This window comes from Schistocerca serialis, chromosome 2 (assembly GCF_023864345.2).
Source record: "Schistocerca serialis cubense isolate TAMUIC-IGC-003099 chromosome 2, iqSchSeri2.2, whole genome shotgun sequence".
NCBI lineage: Eukaryota > Metazoa > Arthropoda > Insecta > Orthoptera > Acrididae > Schistocerca > Schistocerca serialis.
In genome coordinates, this window is record NC_064639.1 from 824395805 (window position 1) to 824417091 (window position 21287).

At 43.9% G+C, this 21287-nt stretch overlaps 1 protein-coding gene across 1 annotated transcript in view; it reads right to left on the reverse strand.

Annotated features, from left to right (window-relative positions):
• Nucleotides 1–21287, reverse strand: part of LOC126458073 (rho-related GTP-binding protein RhoE-like) — a 283060-nt gene that overhangs the window by 178601 nt on the left and 83172 nt on the right. The gene's annotated exons all lie outside the window — the stretch shown is intronic.

The following is a 21287-nucleotide window of genomic DNA, read 5'->3' on the forward strand; positions in this document are numbered from 1 at the left end:
CATTGTTTTTAACACTTCGGCTACAATTCATTTCGAAAATGTGAAAGTAGTCGGTTGTTCCGTGCTACTTTCACGAGCAAGAGTTACAAGTCAAAAATTATATAATTTTGAAGAAAAAGAATGCATTCTCCTTATGCGAACAGTACGCTGGTAATCAACACAGACGGAATGGTGCAAAATACAAAAATCATGATAAAATTGATGTAAGGCACAATTGCAAGGTTTCTCATTCTCATTTAATTACTACATCGAAGAGGAGATGAGGACCTACGGACTGACTCGCTGTGGGAATTGTTGTGCCATTCTCACGAAATGAGCATGACACGGCACGCTGATAACGTAGTAGGGTTCCTCCAAAATGGCTAAAAATTTATTTAGGGCCTAATTAACTGAAATGTGAATTGGTGGATAATGGCTGCAAAACGCACATAAAGATAAACGATACTAAGATAATACTGTGCACAACAGGTGGGCATGCTCGATGGATAATTATCATACTTGGCAAGAGACTTGAAAAATCGGATGAATTTCGCATCTACATCTACATCCATACTCAGCAAGCCACCTGACGGTGTGTGGCGGAGGGTACCTTGAGTACCTCTATTGGTCCTCACTTCTATTCCAGTCTGGTATTGTTCGTGGAAAGAAGGATTGTCGGTATGCCTCTGTGTGGGCTCTAATCTCTCTGATTTTGTCCTCATGGTCTCTTCGCGAGATATACGTAGGAGGGAGCAATATACTGCTTGACTCCTCGGTGAAGGTATGTTCTCGAAACTTCAACAAAAGCCCGTACCGAGCTACTAAGCGTCTCTCGTGCAGAATCTTCCACTGGAGTTTATCTATCATCTCCGTAACGCTTTCGCGATTACTAAATGATCCTGTAACGAAGCGCGCTGCTCTCCGTTGGATCTTCTCTATCTCTTCTATCAACCCTATCTGGTACGGATCCCACACTGCTGAGCAGTATTCAAGCAGTGGTCGAATAAGCGTACTGCAACCTACTTCCTTTGTTTTCGGATTGCATTTCCTTAGGATTCTTCCAATGAATCGCAGTCTGGCATCTGCTTTACCGACGATCAACTTTATATGATCATTCCATTTTAAATCACTCCTAATGCCTACTCCCAGATAACTTATGGAATTAACTGCTTCCAGTTGCTGACCCGCTATACTGTAGCTAAATCATAAGGGATCTTTCATTCTATGTATTCGCAACACATTACACTAGTCTACATTGAGATTCAGTTGCCATTCCCTGCACCATGCGTCAATTCGCTGCAGATCCTCATGCATTTCAGTATAATTTTCCATTGTTACAACCTCTCGATATACCACAGTATCATCCGCAAAAAGCCTCAGTGAACTTCCGATGTTATCCACAAGGTCATTTATGTATATTGTGAATAGCAACGGTCCTATGACACTCCCCTGCGTCACACCTGGAATCACTCTTACTTCGGAAGACTTCTCTCCATTGAGAATGACAAGCTGCGTTCTATTATCTAGGAACTCTTCAATCCAATCACACAATTGGTCTGATAGTCCATATGCTCTTACTTTGTTCCTTAAACGACAGTGAGGAACTGTATCGAATCTCGTAATTAGAACAGATAAAATAACGATGTTGCAGCAAAGGCATAGTAGCAAGGATTGCACAAACCAAAATGCGCATTCCATAAAAATGTTAATCAACTTCGAGTAACAGTGAAAAAAATAGACTGGTTTGATGCGGCCCGCCACGAATTCCTTTCCTGTGCTAACCTCTTCATCTCAGAGTAGCACTTGCAACCTACGTCCTCAATTATTTGCTTGACGTATTCCAATCTCTGTCTTCCTCTACAGTTTTTGCCCTCTACAGCTCCCTCTAGTACCATGGAAGTCATTTCCTCATGTCTTAGCAGATGTCCTATCATCCTGTCCCTTCTCCTTATCAGTTTTTTCCACATATTCCTTTCCTCTCCGATTCTGCGTAGAACCTCCTCATTCCTTACCTTATCAGTCCACCTAATTTTCAACATTCGTCTATAACACCACATCTCAAATGCTTCGATTCTCTTCTGTTCCGGTTTTCCCACAGTCCATGTTTCACTACCATACAATGCTGTACTCCAGACGTACATCCTCAGAAATTTCTTCCTCAAATTAACGCCGGTATTTGATATTAGCAGCCTTCCCTTGGCCAGAAATTCCTTTTTTGCCATAGCGAGTCTGCTTTTGATGTCCTCCTTGCTCCGTCCGTCATTGGTTATTTTACTGCCTATGTAGCAGAATTCCTTAACTTCATTGACTTCGTGACCATCAATCCTGAAGTTAAGTTTATCGTTGTTCTCATTTCTACTACTTCTCATTACCTTCGTCTTTCTCCGATTTACTCTCAAACCATACTGTGTACTCATTAGACTGTTCATTCCGTTCAGCAGATCATTTAATTCTTCTTCACTTTCACTTAGGATAGCAATGTCATCAGCGAATCGTATTATTCACTTTGTATTTTAATTCCACTCCTGAATCTTTCTTTTATTTCCATCATTGCTTCCTCGATGTACAGATTGAAGAGTAGGGGCGAAAGGCTACAGCTTTGTCTTACACTCTTCTTAATACGAGCACTTCGTTCTTGATCGTCCCCTCTTATTATTCCCTCTTGGTTGATGTACATATTGTATATGACCCGTCTCTCCCTATAGCTTACCCCTACTTTTTTCAGAATTTCTAACAGCTTGCACCATTTTATATTGTCGAACGCTTTTTCCAGGTCGACAAATCCTATGAGAGTGTCTTGATTTTTCTTTAGCCTTGCTTCCATTATTAGCCGTAACGTCAGAATTGCCTCTCTCGTCCCTTTACTTTTCCTAAAGCCAAACTGATCGTCACCTAGCGCATTCTCAATTTTCTTTTCCATTCTTCTGTATATTATTCTTGTAAGCAGTTTCGATGCATGAGCTGTTAAGCTGATTGTGCGACATTTCTCGCACTTGTCAGCTCTTGCCGTCTTCGGAATTGTGTGGATGGTGCTTTTCCGAAAGTCAGATGGTATGTCGCCAGAACTATATATTCTACACACCAACGTGAATAGTCGTTTTGTTGCCACTTCCCCAATGATTTTAGAAATTCTGATGGAATATTATCTATCCCTTCTGCCTTATTTGACCGTAAGTCCTCCAAAGCTCTTTTAAATTCCGATTCTAATACTGGATCCCCTATCTCTTCTAAATCGACTCCTGTTTCTTCTTCTATCACATCAGATAAATCTTCACCCTCATAGTGGCTTTCAATGTATTCTTTCCACCTATCTGCTCTCTCCTCTGCATTTAACAGTGGAATTCCCGTTGCACTCTTAATGTTACCACCGTTGCTTTTAATGTCACCAAAGGTTGTTTTGGCTTTCCTGTATGCTGAGGCTGTCCTTCCGACAATCATATCTTTTTCGATGTCTTCACATTTTTCCTGCAGCCATTTCGTCTTAGCTTCCCTGCACTTCCTATTTATTTCATTCCTCAGCGACTTGTATTTCTGTATTCCTGATTTTCCCGGGACATGTTTGTACTTCCTCCTTTCATCAATCAGCTGAAGTATTTCTTCTGTTACCCATGGTTTCTTCGCAGATACCTTCTTTGTACCTATGTTTTCCTTCCCAACTTCTGTGATGGCCCTTTTTAGATGTGTCCATTCCTCTTCAACTATACTGCCTACTGCGCTATTCCTTATTGCTGTATCTATAGCGTTAGAGAACTTCAAACGTATCTCGTCATTCCTTAGTACTTCCGTATCCCACTTCTTTGCGTATTGATTCTTCCTGACTAATTAACTTCAGCCTACTCTTCATCACTACTATATTGTGATCTGAGTCTATATCTGCTCCTGGGTACGCCTTACAGTCCAGTATCTGATTTCGGAATCTCTGTCTGACCATGATGTAATCTAATTGAAATCTTCCCGTATCTCCCGGCCTTTTCCAAGTATATCTCCTCCTCTTGTGATTCTTGAACAGGGTATTCGCTATTACTAGCTGAAACTTGTTACAGAACTCAATTAGTCTTTCTCCTCTTTCATTCCTTGTCCCAAGCCCATATTCTCCAGTAACCTTTTCATCTACTCCTTCCCCTACAACTGCATTCCAGTCGCCCATGACTATTAGATTTTCGTCCTCCTTTACATACTGCATTACCCTTTCAATATGCTCATACACTTTTTCTATCTGTTCATCTTCAGCTTGCGACGTCGGCATGTATACCTGAACTATCGTTGTCGGTGTTGGTCTGCTGTCGATTGTGATTAGAACAAGCCGGTCACTGAACTGTTCACAGTAACACACCCTCTGCCCTACCTTCCTATTCATAACGAATCCTACACCTGTTATACCATTTTCTGCTGCTGTTGACATTACCCGATACTCATCTGACCAGAAATCCTTGTCTTCCTTCCACTTCACTTCACTGACCCCTACTATATCTAGATTGAGCCTTTGCATTTCCCTTTTCAGATTTTCTAGTTTCCCTACCACGTTCAAGCTTCTGACATTCCACGCCCCGACTCGTAGAACGTTATCCTTTCGTTGATTATTCAATCTTTTTCTCATGGTAACCTCCCCCTTGGCAGTCCCCTCCCGGAGATCCGAATGGGGGACTATTCCGGAACCTTTTGCCAATGGAGAGATCATCATGACACTTCTTCAATTACAGGTCACATGTCCTGTGGATACACGTTACGTGTCTTTAATGCAGTGGTTTCCATTGCCTTCTGCATCCTCATATCGTTGATCATTGCTGATTCTTCCGCCTTTAGGGGCAATTTCCCACCCCTAGGACAAGAGAGTGCCCTGAACCTCTATCCACTCCTCCGCCCTCTTTGAAAAGGCCGTTGGCAGAATGAGGCTGACTTCTTATACCGGAAGTCTTCGGCCGCCAATGCTGATTATTTATCAAAATTTAGGCAGTGGCGGGGATCGAGCCCGGGACCGAAGACGTTTAGATTATGAATCAAAGACGCTACCCCTAGACCACGGGTGCAAAGGACAGACAACCGTGGAGACATAGATGAAATTATTAGAGGCTTTTGAAATATGGTGCTGCAGGAGATTTCTGGAGATCAGACAGATTGGTCGAATAAGGAATGAAGACATTCTACAACGAGTAACGAGAAGAAAAGTACCAAAGAGGTAACACGATGATAGAGAAAAGCTGGGTTCGGCATATATTACGACCGGAGTCAGTGCTGAAAACTGTCGTTGAAGGATGGTGTAAGGAGAAAATATCAGGAGACGGCCGATATATGAGCCTATAATGAAGAGTGTCGATGATTTGGAATTCTGAAGTTACACTGAGTTCAAGAGGAAAGCTGGCAAGCGCCAGAATTGGGAGGAGTGCATTAAACCAACGTTTGGGTTGATGACCGGAGCAACACCACCGCCACCAAAAAACACTGTCTAGGGATCGTGAGATGGGATCTCAAATCGCGCCCCATCTTTCCCGGTGGGTGACCCAGCTCATAAGAAGATGGCCGTTTCCGTCGGCTAAGCTCTGGCGACATGAAATGGCTCTCAGACCGCCGTGACACAGGAATACTGAGCAGGCCCGCTCATAAACCCTCTCACGCATCCCCGTGGACTCTTACGGGAGCGGAACAAGTTAATGCATCTAAAACGGAGCCTTACATGTCGTTATTTCCACTATAATGTAATCGTAAAAGTGCAGCCTGAGCCTCTTGCAACCCAGCTATTTTCTCACTGTCGACGAAAGAAGCCGTGGAATTCGTTCATTGTAGAGATGAGCTGATATTCAAAATATTCTTACTAGCCTTTTTTATTTTATTTACTTTCCCAGTTTTGTTACCGTTTCTAGCTTTACTCTTGTTTCCGTTACTCGTATGGCACCTGTTTCTGTCGTCATGTTAGTGCTTATTTTCGGAATTGTTTTTAAAATCATGTGTCCAGCGTTACTTTGCGGAGTGATTGTGAATTATTGAATGACTTCTTTTAACTGTAATTTCATCAACAGTGGAAATAAGTACACGATCTACAGATTCAATTGTTCAGTTTCTTACCGCATTCCAATCTAACGGCAAACAAATATTTTTAGTTGGGACTGTGGCAGCATTATCGACCTGTCATCTCTGATATCTTCCTTGCACATGTGCAAAGAGATCGCGTTTTGCAGGCCGACAGACATTTGCACTGAAACCGAAAAACGTGCTACTTGTATGGTGTCAGTCCGAAAGCGTCGCGGTTTCACGACAGATGAAGCACTTGACATCGAGAGAAAGGAGATGATGGGAGGCCAAGAATTAAGTGACTGTTTACAAAGTGCTACAAGGCCAGGGTGGCAAGCCAGTCAACACTTGTAGCTACGAACATCAACCGTAAAAAGCACTACAGAACGAATGATAGTGGCTCCTGATAATGGTTCAAGTCCTGTCTACAGCCAGTGTCGACAACGGAACTGCACGACGAATCCAAACATACACCTGTTCAGAGGCATAGACAGAAGCTAAGTCACTGTTGATAATCCATCTATAGGAGTGAAAGGCGTATGCTATATGTGCACTAAACTCGTATTGCTCTACTATTTACCATAAAAGAAAAGGTTGTCGACAATCGTTTGCATATATTGTTGCTCCTATTACTTTAGCAGGCCGATGTGTGTAGATAAACAAATATTTACTGTTTCCACTACTGCTCCTCCCGAAGCAAGAACATGTTTAACATGTTTAAGCCTCGGTATTGAGCGCCTTATGCGCGTTCGAGTTCGAGTGTTCTGTAAAGTTGGTAAGTGTCGAGGTGTCAGCTTTCGCTCAATCATATGCATGGAACAAATGAACACTTACCGCCGCATGAATTACAGATAGGTAACTAAAAATTTCACAAGCGTCACGTCTATCATAATTATCATCATCATCTGTTGTAAAACAGCCTTCAGTATATTCTCGGTTAAGCGGAAGAGAATGGAAATACCGCGATTATTTTTAATATTACCCTTCCTGCAACCACTGAATCTTTGTTTACTGCCGGCCGAAGTGGCCGTGCGGTTAAAGGCGCTGCAGTCTGGAACCGCAAGACCGCTACGGTCGCAGGTTCGAATGCTGCCTCGGGCATGGATGTTTGTGATGTCCTTAGGTTAGTTAGGTTTAACTAGTTCTAAGTTCTAGGGGACTAATGACCTCAGCAGTTGAGTCCCATAGTGCTCAGAGCCATTTGAACCATTTTTTTTGTTTACTCCACTTCTCCGCAAACACGCGGGGCTAGGTCGCGGAGTTATTCTCTGTTCAATACGGCGAGTAGTTTTCATACGTATGCTGATCTATTTCGCTCACTAGCGGGGATAAATTAACTTCGTCGTCTAGCCAAATTAGTGATGACCAGAACAGTGCGGTTAGATGGCGACTGCTGGCAGACGCTTGAGATGAAATTTACGTACAGTGTCGGTTGATAGGTCAGTCTGTGTGCAGGGCCATGCAGAGTTTCTAGCTTCTCTCTTCTGTTCCATCTTATTTCATGCGTGTGTTTCAAAATCAAATGGCTCTGAGCACTATGGGACTAAACATCGGAAGTCATCAGTCCGCTAGAACTTAGTTTCTGTAACACCTATCAATCTGATGTGCCGTTCATATTTTGTTTAAGCAATACGTGCCTACATACTCGATTAAGAGCCTTCAGCTAGTTACAATGTGTGTTAAGAGTAATGATGCACAGTGGACCTTCCATTATGTATTATTTAATCAAAACTGTTACTGACAGAATTTCATAAGGGCAGTAAAGTATTTCCCCCTTTCCCTCTGTCGCTCCTAAGATCGCAGCTACTTCTTTTTTGTGGCGCAGTATGCTGAATCGATGTGATGCCTCAATTTTCAGATTCTTAGGTGAGCTGCGCTGTTGACAGAATCTACGAGTTGCAGGGCGGGGCTACAAATCCTATTTATCCACGACAGAACTTGATGCGTTAAGACTGAATCTTGTGAGGTAACGGGCGAGTTGTGACGCCCTGGAAGTAATCTAACAAGGGGAGGCCGCCAATTGTGAAATTCAGATTCGATTCATACTGCGCATAATAAAAGCTCATGGCCAGAGGTGTAATGTGGCAAAGCACCAAGATGCACTTCTCAGCCGCTGTCGAGAAAATCGACAGTTAAAAGAAATCGTTGCGGTGAAATACTCTCTACGATTATTAATTTTCTACAGCGTCGTGGCGCAGCGGTAAGCGCTCGGGTTCGTAATCCGAAGATCGCCGGATCGAATCTCGCGCCATGCAATTTTTTTTTATTATTAGTTTTTTGTAATTCAAATATATATATATATATATATATATATATATATATATATATATATATATATATACTATTAATGAATTGCTTTTGCATGTTGGTGAAGGCGGATTGCTCTCCAGTTGTACCGCCTCCATTTTTCCGTTTGTTTAACAGGGTGTACCAAAGCTCTCCCGTCCGCACTGATTTTCGACGATGCACCACGACGCTGTAGAAAATTATTAATCGTAGAGAGTATTTCACGGCAACGGTTTCTTTTAACTGTCGATTTTCTCGACAACGGCTGAGAAGTGCATCTTGGTGCTTTGCCACATTATACCTCTGGCCATGAGCTTTTATTATGCGCAGTATGAATCGAATCTGAATTTCACAATTGGCGGCCTCCCCTTGTAAGTAGGGAGTTGGCGTGGTCGCACAGAACGCTCCTTAAAGTCGGGGCCCTGCGGCAAACACGTGGTGCCGGACGAGAGGGGTAGCCCCAGCGCATGGTCCACGCGCGTGGCTGGGAATTCCGCTGTGACGAGGACGGTGCTTTGTGTCGATGAAGGAGATGTCTATGCCGGGAGTGCCAAAGATGGCGGACTTCGTGAAACCTTAATGGCAGACATTTCACAGTTCGTATAGAAATTAATAGTAGCCAGATGAATCATGAAAACTCAAAAAGAAACATGTATATTACCATTATTTGCACGACGATTCTGATGGTGTAAGCAGATTTCCAATATCTTTATTAGTTTGAAGTTTAGTATCTGACGATAAATTATACAAGAAACACCCAGCAACGAATTTCCAAAATACAAACGATTCATCCGATCTTGTCGATCGCCGTGTCTTTAGAAAGGTATTAGTGTAAGCATAAATTGGTATGAATTACAGGCATGTAGCTTGAATAGTACATGAGTTATTGGAGGTCAAACTGGCCGATTACTATCCATCGCGTCAGGCCATAAGCACTCCACAGTTAAACGAAAAAACGGTAGCAGCATGCTTATAAATATAATTATTCATCTATGTCTTTATTTATATCCGATATATACTATTCATGAAGAAATTAGTTAAATATTTACTGCGTTCAAAAAGCACAGAGACATTAGGCTACTGGCCTACCTTTTGTTCTATTTCTTTGATATATGTTTATTTAGCCCGCATCTCGTGGTCGTGCGGTAGCGTTCTCGCTTCCCACGCTCGGGTTCCCGGGTTCGATTCCCGGCGGGGTCAGGGATTTTCTCTGCCTCGTGATGGCTGGGTGTTGTGTGATGTCCTTAGGTTAGTTAGGTTTAAGTAGTTCTAAGTTCTAGGGGACTGATGACCATAGATGTTAAGTCCCATAGTGCTCAGAGCCATTTTTTATCTTTATTTAATTTGTTTATGTATCTAATAATGTGTGTTAGAGCGTGTTTATGGCCCAGTCATAGGAATATTTATTTAATTTCAAATTATTTAAATGTAAATCAAGTATTAAGAAAATGTTTCATTATGTTTGTGAATGTGCGTTCGCTTGAAGATATGGCGGGAGCGCTCTAGCCAATCACAGCGCTCGTGAATGGGTAGTTTTGGGCAGGACGGCACAGGACACGAACATTACGGACAGCGCACGGGAGGGGATGGACGGGACGGCGCGTCGGACGCACAGAAAGACTTGAAGATGATGATGATGTTTGGTTTGTGGGGTGCTCAGCACTCCTACAAATTCCCAAACTTTGTTCAGTCCAAACTCACCACATTCATGAATGAAGATGAAATGATGAGGACAACACGAACAACCAGTCATCTCGTGGGAGGTGAAAATACCTGACCCCGCCGGGAATCGAACCCGGGACCCTGTGCTCGGGAAGCGAGAACGCGACCGCGAGACCACGACCTGCGGACGAAAGACTTGAAGAGTGGAGCGGTTTGCGAGTGGTCGCGAGAGATAGAAATGCTTCGGAGTGCCGACTTGTGAACTTGTGAGATTTCCGTGGCTTCTACAGTGAAGACGTAGTGTGCGTTCAGAAGTGAATATCTCGCGAGCTGTGTTGTTTTCACAACTAATTACGTGCTGTAGAAATCTATTGTTTCCCTGTTATTCAACTTATATTTTATTTAACTGCTGGACCATCGACACCAGTAAGTGTTTTGCATAAATATACCGCATTCGCAGAAGTACTTCTACTATCGTACTTATCATTTAAAGTCGTTAAGATAGTACCTGCAGATTTTATTTAATTGCAATCTTTCACTTATAAATTTATATGTTACATTCATAATTCGCAATTGCCGAGTGATAGAAACCTTCGACCATTCGATTCATGTGTGTATTCTTATCGTATACTGTAGACTCAGCAGTATTTGGCCTGTAATGCGGCAACTACATATCCCAGCCCCTACACAACGAACCCAGCCAAACTTTTAATATTTTTGTCTTTTCCGTGCGTGTAAAACGTAATATCACACTACCTGCCGCTACACCTTAAAGGACAGCCAGTTTCACGATAAGCTCCACGACAGACTGTTTCGTGTTCGGTTGCATGAAATCACATTCGATCAGTTCTCATCACCCCGTTACAACAAAATGATCCCTTAAGAGTGGTTACCTAGCTGAACGGAACGTCCCGCATGGTTTGTAGCTCCCAAGCAGTTCGACTTCGCTCCTGAAGGTGCGAACCTTTGCGACCACTTTGGTGCGCCATTTTTCGCTCAGTATTCACGGTGCGAATTAAGGGTTTGTTTTGAATATTTCCTGAATGTCGACGATGTCCGTTTTGTGAAGTGTAATACATACATCCTGAGCCGTGGTAAAAATTGCTGCTTTGAAGAGCGCGCCGCAGCGCGTAGTGTGAAGCAGTCACCCTCCGTTTCTGGCTATGGCGCCGCTGCGGCAATCGCATCTTTGGTGTCTCCCTCTGCTGGGAAATGGGAAAGGCTGCCTGTTCACGTGCATTTAAGGGGCGCTATGAGCTCGCCAGTGGGTCAGTCTGGGTCAGTCTCTCGTCCCCAGCTTGCTAGTCTGTTTCTCGTCCGCATTTGTTAGGCAGTTAGTGTCTGTCGTTCGGAGTGCTAGTATGTCTGTCGTTCGGATCAACCTCTAAAGCCGGCAAAATAAGAGTCTTTCCACTCCGCCAGTAAGAGAACTCAGCGAGTGGCCGCCCGGTCGGGGCTTAGTTCCTGCACTTTGAGTCTGCACGTTAGGCCGCCAGTCTGCTCGAATTTGCTCAGGCAATGGTCATTGGCGGTTGGATCGATCGGTTGGTCGGTCGCGCACTGAGAAACAAGATGACTTGTCCGCCTTGAGCGTCGGCGCATGTGAGGTCGCCACGTGAGTCCAGTGGGCCGCGGCGTATAGCGAAGGGTAGTGACTTCGCGGTCGACACGAGAGCAACAGGAGTCAACCCACGACATGAATCTGGCCGGTGCAAGCGCCGTGAGACGGGAGATCGGCGCACTTTCCTGCGTCCGTTGAAGCGGCTGGCAGCGGACGGTTCGGGACAGCGATTTGGGGGTGCTGCGCCAGGCCTTCTCGAGAAATCGAAGTTTATTAGAAGTTAAGTGATTGGTGATATCTTGTTTGATTTACTCTTGTTAAATTCTACTTGTTTTCTTAGTGAGGTCACCAGCCTTTTTGCTTTGGCGTCGTCCCACCATTCCTCTCCGTTTGCCCACCCGCGGGAAGGTGGTTGTTTATAAATTGGGTGGTCCGTTTTTCCCTTGTGGAGTAGGGGCGGGTTAGAGCAACCTGCGGTTCGGGTTGTTCGGAAATCTCCCTATCAATCTACCGCACGTTGGTAGCTGCCTCTGTCATGTTTGTCGGATTTGGTGTGTTAACGAATTTATTGCTCCGAGTGTAACGGCCAAATACCGGAAACATGTTTTGATCTTTGGAAACTTTGGTACGAGGGTTATTCCAAAAGTAAGGTCCGATCGGTCGCGAAATGGAAACGACTATGAAAATCCGATAAAGCTTTGCACAGATGTGTTGGGTAGTGTCTCTAGTATAACCCCAGTTAGCATCACGTCGCTCTTCTCATTTCTGAGCTCGCAGTGAGTGCGTAAAGATGTCTAGAAAATAGTGTCTGCCGCCAAGTACGAGGGCCTGGTGAGAAATTTCGCCTGAAGCTATGCAGCCAACATTACATAACTGTCGTGCTGTTTCGTCTTCACGACAATGGAAATGTTAGATTACCCACAATACAGTCCGCAATTGTCTCCCCCTGAGTTTCCTCTCTGGTCACATGAACCGCTGTCTTTGAAGACAACATTTTGACACAGACAACGAGGTGTAGGCCAGCGTGGAGAATTGGCGGAAAGCACTGGCGGCTGCCTTCTATGATGAGGCTATTGAAAAGTTGGTACAACGCTATGACAAAAGTCTAAGTCAGAACGGCGACTACGTAGAGAAGTAGCTGAAAGGTGTAGCTAATTGTTACAAGTAAAACATTTCTGATGTTCACTGTGGTTTCAATTTGGCAATCAATCGGACCTTACTTTTGGAATAACCCTCGTATTATTGCCTATGATCTTGAGAGCCGGTATCTGTGTACTGTAGAGAATCTTAACTATTGTTTGGCCAACCATATAGAATTTTATATAAGATTGCATTTCATGGGCTTTTATTTAAATGATCATTTTAGTATATAAAGTTGCCACCCTTTCACTGTAAGACTTTTCTTAGAACTTAAAATGAAGTTGCACCTTTGGTGGCAAGGTTAATGTTTTAATTGTTAGTGTTTTGTACCATTTCCATCCCTCCTACAGGTGGTGCATAGATTGTGTGCTTGTGTAAATTGTTAAAACTCTTAGTTTAAAGTTATCTGGTGTGTTGCAGATTTGCACCAGTGTAGTCTTTCAGAGGCTGTTGTGAGCGGTCGTACCTACAGCCATGTCAAAAGGGAGCGTCAAGGTTCTCTGCCCGAAAGCTCATACAGTCAAAACTTGTTTCTTTCTGCCTCTGAATAAATTGTAACTTGATATTTATGTTTCTTTCAAAAAATACTTTTAGACACTATTAAAGCGAATAAAATTCCCATTTGTTAAAAGGAATTTGGTTATGATTTCATCGGTTACTCCCTGGTAATTACTTCCATGCTTATATAGTGTGATTAAATGTGTTAATGTTCTTGATGAATCGCTAGTAAATAAAATTCTTAAGAATATTCTTTGAAAATAAATCACGGTTCACATCCCATAGAAGGATGATCTATGCACCTCCCGGACACTCATTTTCTGTCATCCACCTGATGCACATGGTGAGCCACCACAAGCTAATATTTTTCCTAATTCTTAACACAACACTTTCAAACAAATGAGCCTCACTAAAGGTTGAACTCGCGACCTCGCACTCGAAGGGTTCCTTGTGAATGCGCACATCACACAGACTCGTGCTTAGACGGTGCACTAGTGTGTTAGTTGCCAGCCCGGCCGTGCGGCTCCCGCGGAGCGAGCCGGACCGCGTAGCTGACCCCTGGCAGGGCAGCGCTATTTATCTCTCGGCCCCGGGAGGCGTGGCCGGAGACGTGTAGCAGAGGTGCCGGTAACGTTCCCTGCTGGCGCCTCCCGCGGCAGAACAACAGCGCGCCGCCCTCGAAGCTGCCGTCGATTGATGGTTAGATTTTTTTCACATTGCGGTATCAGTTTAATTCCCTGAATGGCGATCTATTGTGCCCTCTCCTTAAAACTGATAGAAGCCGACCTCGGGGAAGATCAGTTTGGATTCTTTAGAAATGTTGGAACACGTGAGGCAATACTGACCCTACGACTTATCTTCGAAGAAAGATTAAGGAAAGGCAAACCTACGTTTCTAGCGTTTGTAGACGTAGAGAAAACTTTTGACAATGGTGACTGGAATACTCTCTTTCAAATTCTGAAGGTGGCAGGGGTAAAATACAGAGAGCGAAAGGCTATTTACAATTTGTACAGAAACCAGATGACACTTATAAGAGTCGAGGGACGTGAAAGGGAAGCAGTGGTTGGGAAGGGAGTCTATCCCCGATGTTATTCAATCTTTATATTGAGCAAGCAATAAAGGAAACAAAAGAAAAGTTCGGAGTACGTATTAAAATCCATGGAGAAGAAAAAAAACTTTGAGGTTCGTCGACGACATTGTAATTCTGTCAGAGACAGCAAAGGACTTGGAAGAGCAGTTGAACGGAATGGACAGTGTCTTGAAAGGAGGATATAAGATGAACATCATCAAAAGCAAAACGAGGATAGTGGAATGTAGTCGAATTAAGTCGAGTGATGCTAGGGAATTAGATTAGGAAATGAGACACTTAAAGTAATAAAGGAGTTTTGCTATTTGGGAAGCAAAATAATTGATAATGGTCGAAGTAGAGAAGATATAAAATGTAGACTGGCAATGGCAAGGAAAGCGTTTCTGAAGAAGAAAAATTTGTTAACATCGAGCATACATTCAAATGTCAGGAAGTCGTTTCTGAAAGTATTTGTATGGAGTGTAGCCATGTATGGAAGTGAAGCGTGGACAATAAATAGCTTAGACAAGAAGAGAATAGAATCTTTCGAAGTGTGGTGCTACAGAAAAATGCTGAAGATTACATGGGTAGATCACATAACTAATGAGGAGCTATTGAATAGAATTGGGGAGGAGTTTGTGGCGCAACTTGACTAGAAGAAGGGACCGGTTGGTAGGACATGTTCTGAGACATCGAGGGATCACCAATTTAGTATTGGAGGGCAGCGTGGAGGGTTTAAAAAATCGTAGAGGGACACCAAGAGATGAATACACTAAGCAGATTCAGAAGGATGTAGGCTGCAGTAGGTACTGGGAGATGAAGAAGCTTGCACAGGATAGAGTAACATGGAGAGCTGCATCAAACCAGTCTCAGGACTGAAGACCACAACAATAACAACAGGTATTTGTCTTGAGCATGTCCCTGTCAATCTGTTCAAAAGCACTGCTGATGCGAGCTCGCAGTTCTGGTACATTTGTTGGTAGAGGAGAAGTAAACACACAAACCCAACTTTCATATAAACCCGCACTAAAAAAAATCGCATGGGGTTTGGTCTGGAGAGTGTGGAGGACATGATGTGAATAGCTGATCAACAAATGGCTCTGAGTACTATGGGACTTAACATCTGATGTCATCAGTCCCCTAGACTTAGAACTACTTAAACCTAACTAACCTAAGGACATCACACACATCCATGCCCGAGGCAGGAATCCGACCTGCGACCGTAGCGGTCGCGCGGTTCCAGACTGAAGCGCCTAGAACCACTCGGCCACAACGGCCGGCTGCAGATCATCAACACCGCGACGATCTATCTATCGGTTTCTCAGATTCGTATTTAAGCATTCACGAACGTCATGATGGAAGTAGTGAGCAGTACCATCCCGCCGGTAGACGATGTCCACCGCACGGCCGGTCTCAATCTTCCATCTTCCCATAATGTCCAGATACACGTGTGCTGTAACGGGTTTTTCGCAGAAAAAGAAGGACTGCAAACTTCAAACTGCGAGGCTGCATAGAACACGTTAACTTTTCGTGAATCTCGAATCTGCTGCACAATAGCGTGGGGATTCTCCTGCCCTCAGATTAGCGCATCACTGTGCCATCAAAGGAAAAAAAAGTTGCTTCATCACTGAAGATGAGTTTCTCACAAAACTATAAGCTGTTCCAAGTGTACCGTAAATTCAAAGCGTCTGACTTTGTTATCGGAAGTCACGGCTAGTAGCAATTGCAAGCAGTAAGTCTTCGGTTTCAGTAGTTTCCTTAAGACCTTCCAAAGGGTCGATTGTGGTATGTTCAGCTTTCTGCTTGCTCTGTTAGTCGACTTCAGTGGGCTACGTGCGAAACTCGCCCGCACGCGGTCAACCGTTTCTTCACCCACTGCAGGCAGGCCCCTTTATTTCCCCTTGCAGAGCCACCCTGTAGCTTAAAAATGCGCATATCATCGCTGAACGCAGTTGGAAGTTGGTGGATCTTTGTTGAATTTCGTTCTGAAATGGCGTTGCACTGTTACAGCAGGCCCATGAGACTGCATTTCAAGCACAACATAAGCTTTCTCAGCGCCTCCCGCTGTCTTGCCTAACTGCTCACTGCTCACTGCTCCGCTCTTGTGGCACAAATCTATAGTCTGGCTGCAACAAGAATATGTCAATTACAGTAGATACGGTAAATTTATGAAACGGCTTCAATCATTTATGATAACCTTGTATTTGTGCTGCCTCAGAATTCGACAGCCAATTGCAGTCGTACCGGTATGTCTTCAATCTTGTCTGCCTTCAGCCTCCAATCCTGCATGTTGCCTACTTGATAATGAACTCCTGCTTTGGATTACGATGTGGACTGGCAGGAGCCACCATCGTGAGTGACAAAATGGCAATCAACGCCGCCAGAGAGTGCCCGCAAGGAAGGATTTTGTCCCCACTATTGAGGAACCTAGTGGTGAATGAACTAACGCAAGAATAATATATTAGATGCTGCTTTTTGCCAAGGATACGCAAATTTCGAAGTACCATTACACCAATGGCACGATGTGCAGTAGACAATATGGAAAACTGAATCCGAAATCTCTATCAGCCCCTGCAACGAGATCAAATATCGTCGCAGAATGCCATGAAGTTCCGGGCAGACTAGGGGAAAGCGACAGGGTAACCCTGCTGTAAGTCCCTCGTCAATCAGGAATTAGTGGCAATGAACAGGCTGACAAGACTGGCCAAGACAGGCACGGCGAGTCCATTTATTGCAACAGAACCTCTTCTAACTGTCATCAAGGCGATAGTAAAATCGAAACTGCGTTGCTGGATCGAGAGGCAACGCGACGAATATTGGACTACCCCTCCCCCCCCCCCCCCCCCCGCCCCACACGAAAAAACAAAAACAAAAAAACGTAGCAAGCTAACGATGCCGAAACCATGTTACGAGAGAAGCTCTGTAATCCCAAACTTGAACAGGAAACAGATTAAACTCATGGTAGGAGTCACGACTGGCTGTTGAACTCTAAGAAACATATACACACGAGGTGTATAGAGGAAGAAGCAGCAAAGTGTAGATTATGTAGTAAGGAGATGAAACCACATTACATCCAGACTTCCAATACGAACCTTTGGTGGGCAAAAGACACAGAATATTCGTACCATTAGAGCCTGAACATATCGCGTCAAATAAAGAACTAGCAAAAGGTCTCCCACTACTTCTTAAGGCTACTGGTTGGCTTAACTAGAATCACACGCAGCACGGGCAACTGTGGTCTAAGAACACTGTCATTTTTGCCTCCCTGCATTAATCAAATCATTTGATTTAGACTTATTTTGCTTGCCGTTGACGTCCTTGTTTATTATTGTGCGTTCTTGACTGAAAAGGGTAATTTCGTTGACTTACCTAGTTAGTTACTATATATGCGGCTGGCGTCCGCACCACATCACTCCGTACAGTGTTACTATAGCTTGTAGAGCTATCATTTATTGCAGCTAGCACTTTGCTGTGGCTAAATAGGGACAACTGAATCGCAACACCACAGTTCAGCTTTTTTATTATTAGTCTTACAGCGGTAGCCACTGTGAGTTCAATGCGGGCTTGTAGAACGTACGGAAAACAAAGAGTCCCCTAGGGCATCGATTCTGCGAACTTCCAGGCTCGTGTCGATTCTGCGAAATCCCAGGGGTCCACAAAAGCAACCCAGTTGAACTGCTTCTGTGAAACCAGAGTCTATAATGGCAAGGGTACGAAAAGAAAATTACGTTGCGGTAGTTAGTGACTACTAAAATCGCAGTTTTTACTTAAAATTTTAACAAGCCACGAGCTATGTTTCAAAAGCGTTCAGTGGCTGGAAAGTCTGGAGACTGCTATCATAAGTGGAGATTCACAAGGCTCCTAGAAACTAACACCTTCCGGACAAAAGGCAACAATTTAACTCCGCAAAGAGAACTTACTGAAATATAAGGAACAACCAATTACCGACTGACCTAGTATTGTCGAACTCGTTTTCAATTACTTATAAAGTAACTCGTTCATGTGACAATCTTATTTGCGCCAGTTAAAAACACGAATAAAATTAACAATAACCATGATTTAAAATGGAATGATCATTTAAAGTTGATCGTCGGTAAAGCAGATGCGAGACTGCGATTCATTGGAAGAATCCTAAGGAAATGCAATCCGAAAACAAAGGAAGTAGGTTGCAGTACGCTTATTCGACCACTGCTTGAATACTGCTCAGCAGTGTGGGATCCGTATCAGATAGGGCTGGTAGAAGAGATAGAGAAGATCCAACGGAGAGCAGCGCGCTTCGTTACAGGGTCGTTTAGTAATCGCGAAAGCGTTACGGAGATGATAGATAAACTCCAGTGGAAGACTCTGCACGAGAGACGCTCAGTAGCTCGGTACGGGCTTTTGTTGAAGTTCCGAGAACATACCTTCACCGAGGAGTCAAGCAGTATATTGCTCCCTCCTACGTATATCTCGCGAAGAGACCATGAGGATAAAATCAGAGAGATTAGAACCCACACAGAGGCATACCGACAATCCTATACGAGACTGGAATAGAAGGGAGAACCGATAGAGGTACACAAGGTACCCTCCGCCACACACCGTCAGGTGGCTTGCGGAGTATGGATGTAGATGTAGATGAAATGAAAGACATCTACACAATACAGGATGTAGCATAATGAACAGGAAAAACTGACATGGTTGAAAACATTTGATAGCAAAAGTAAACTCGTTGCAGTAGGCATGGTGATAATTACGATTCACCACAGACTTCAGAAGGAGATATTGTCCTACTTAGTACAACTGTACACTCATGTTCAGAAATAACAGAACACCTTGAGCAACTAGAGATAGGACGTTCATATTCACAGGACATGTACATTAGTATGTTCTGCAGAAATGATTAGTATTTTAACCATGTTGGCCCGCATGTTCAAGGTCAACATCGATATTGCGGCACAACACCTTCTACCAGTAAAATGTGCCTGTGGTTTTCATTGTAGCTAAAACTGAAGATCATGGACCAGAGTGAATTGAGCATACGCGCAGGATGCCTCGCAGACGTGTGAGTGAAACATACCATAAAATCAGAGGGTTTGAAGGTGAGCGCGCTATTGGCATGAAAGAATGTGATACAGCGATGTGGGAAATTACTCCTAGCGTGGGACGAAGTGTTTGGGCAGGGCAACGGGTGTGTGGAGAACATTTCACGTAAGGCCGTAGAACACGACGGGATAGGTCAGGTCGCACCATCCAGACCACCCTCCCCGAGAAGTTCAACCCCTCATCCGAATGGCATTGCAGAACAGATCTGCGTCCTCCTCGGCTCTGGCGCAACGGTGGAACAGTGTAACACATCGTACACCATCAAGGGTGACAGTCTGTCGCCGTTTTACGGTAAGCGTTACATGCGCGTCGTCCACTTCTCCGCCTACCTTTGACGAATGTGCAGAAACATTCTGGACGGCAATGGTGTATGGAACGACGTCACTGGGACAGGGATGGCACCAGATAGTGGTTTAGGACGAATCCAAGCTCTGTTTGTTTGAAAATGACGGCCGCAGACAGGGGGGAGCGATATCTCTGTGACTGCTTTCGCACAATACATACAGTGCCATCTCAAGGCCTTCTGGTGTGGAGTGCTATTAAGTGCAACCACAAATCAGGGTTGGTGCGTGTCCAGGGCACTGTGACCACTGTGACCTACGTGAATGACGTACTGCGACCCGCAGCCATATCCTTTCTGCACAACACCCCAGACGTCATTTTTCAGCAATACAATGCACAACCACATGTTGCTGCAAGAACACATGCCTTCTTGGTGCCACAGAACGTCAGCCTTTTGCCCTGGCCCGCCAGAACATCGGACTTGTCGCCAATCGAAAATGTGTGTCATATGGTGAAACGACAGGTCCAGTGCTGTGACCCAATGCACAACCACCACATTAGAACTTTGGAACCAGATGAATGCAAAATGGATGGTTGTACCACAGGACGCCATTGGTGCCTTATACGCGTCGATGCCATCACGCATGGAACAAGTTATCAGGAACCACTGCGAACGCTGTGCCTACTAGGTATCTGGAAACATGCTGAACTGAGGTGACTGAAATGCTAATAATTTCTGTAGAACATACTAATGTAGATGTCCTGTGAATATGAGCGCCCTTTCTCTAGAAGTTCAAGGCGTTCTGGTTTTTTAAAATTATTATTATTATCATGAGTGTATTTCAGATGTAAACTTTACGATCCTTCAGCTAACACGGACCAAATGTCACTCACCGCCCGTTGTTGAGGGTTGCTGTACATTCATAATGGAGCATTGGCACATCTTGTTGGTGATGTAAAACGTCTAAAGCACCAATCTGGTCTAGTATGGATAGGTCGAACAAGGACTGTATCTTGGCCTCTGGCGTCATCTGATCCCAATCCTCTGGCTTTATCTGTATGGGGTCATCTCAAAAGTCAAGCGTGTTAACACTTCCGTTGATAAGGTGAAATAACTGGAGCAGCGAATTTTATAATCTTGTCAAGATATACGACATGATCTGTGGGATTTTTGAAAGAATTCATAACTCACTGCAGAGACGACGGTATTAATGCATCCAAATGCGAAACGATACGTGTTTCACATCCATTAACAGCTATCAATTTACAGCAATTTAATACGTGTAACGTGCTGAAGTAGTTTCGCATTTCTTATTAACTTAGGTCATGGGTTAAGATGGGGTCTTAAAAAATTATATTTCAAATACTTCTTAATTTTGTCCAGTACTTCTGTGACCATATTAGTTTCTTTAGGAAAAAGAAAGCAAACCACCTTAATTCACTAATAATTCTTTTTATTTCAATCCACAGTATATTTCGTGTCCAGGGGGCTCATATTCTGGTGCTGGATCATCCTACGTCACTTCTTTCTTTTTTTTAGATTTAGGTCACTACTAGTCCTGTTAAGAGTACATACATCTGCCGTTACAAGGTGGCACATCATGATTACCATATTCGCAAAAGACAAAACCAAAAAATTACTGTTTCCAGCAGTGGTTACATAGTTTTCAAGCACGGTGTGAGTATACACACCTTTCGTCTCACAGCACATTGTAAACAAAACTG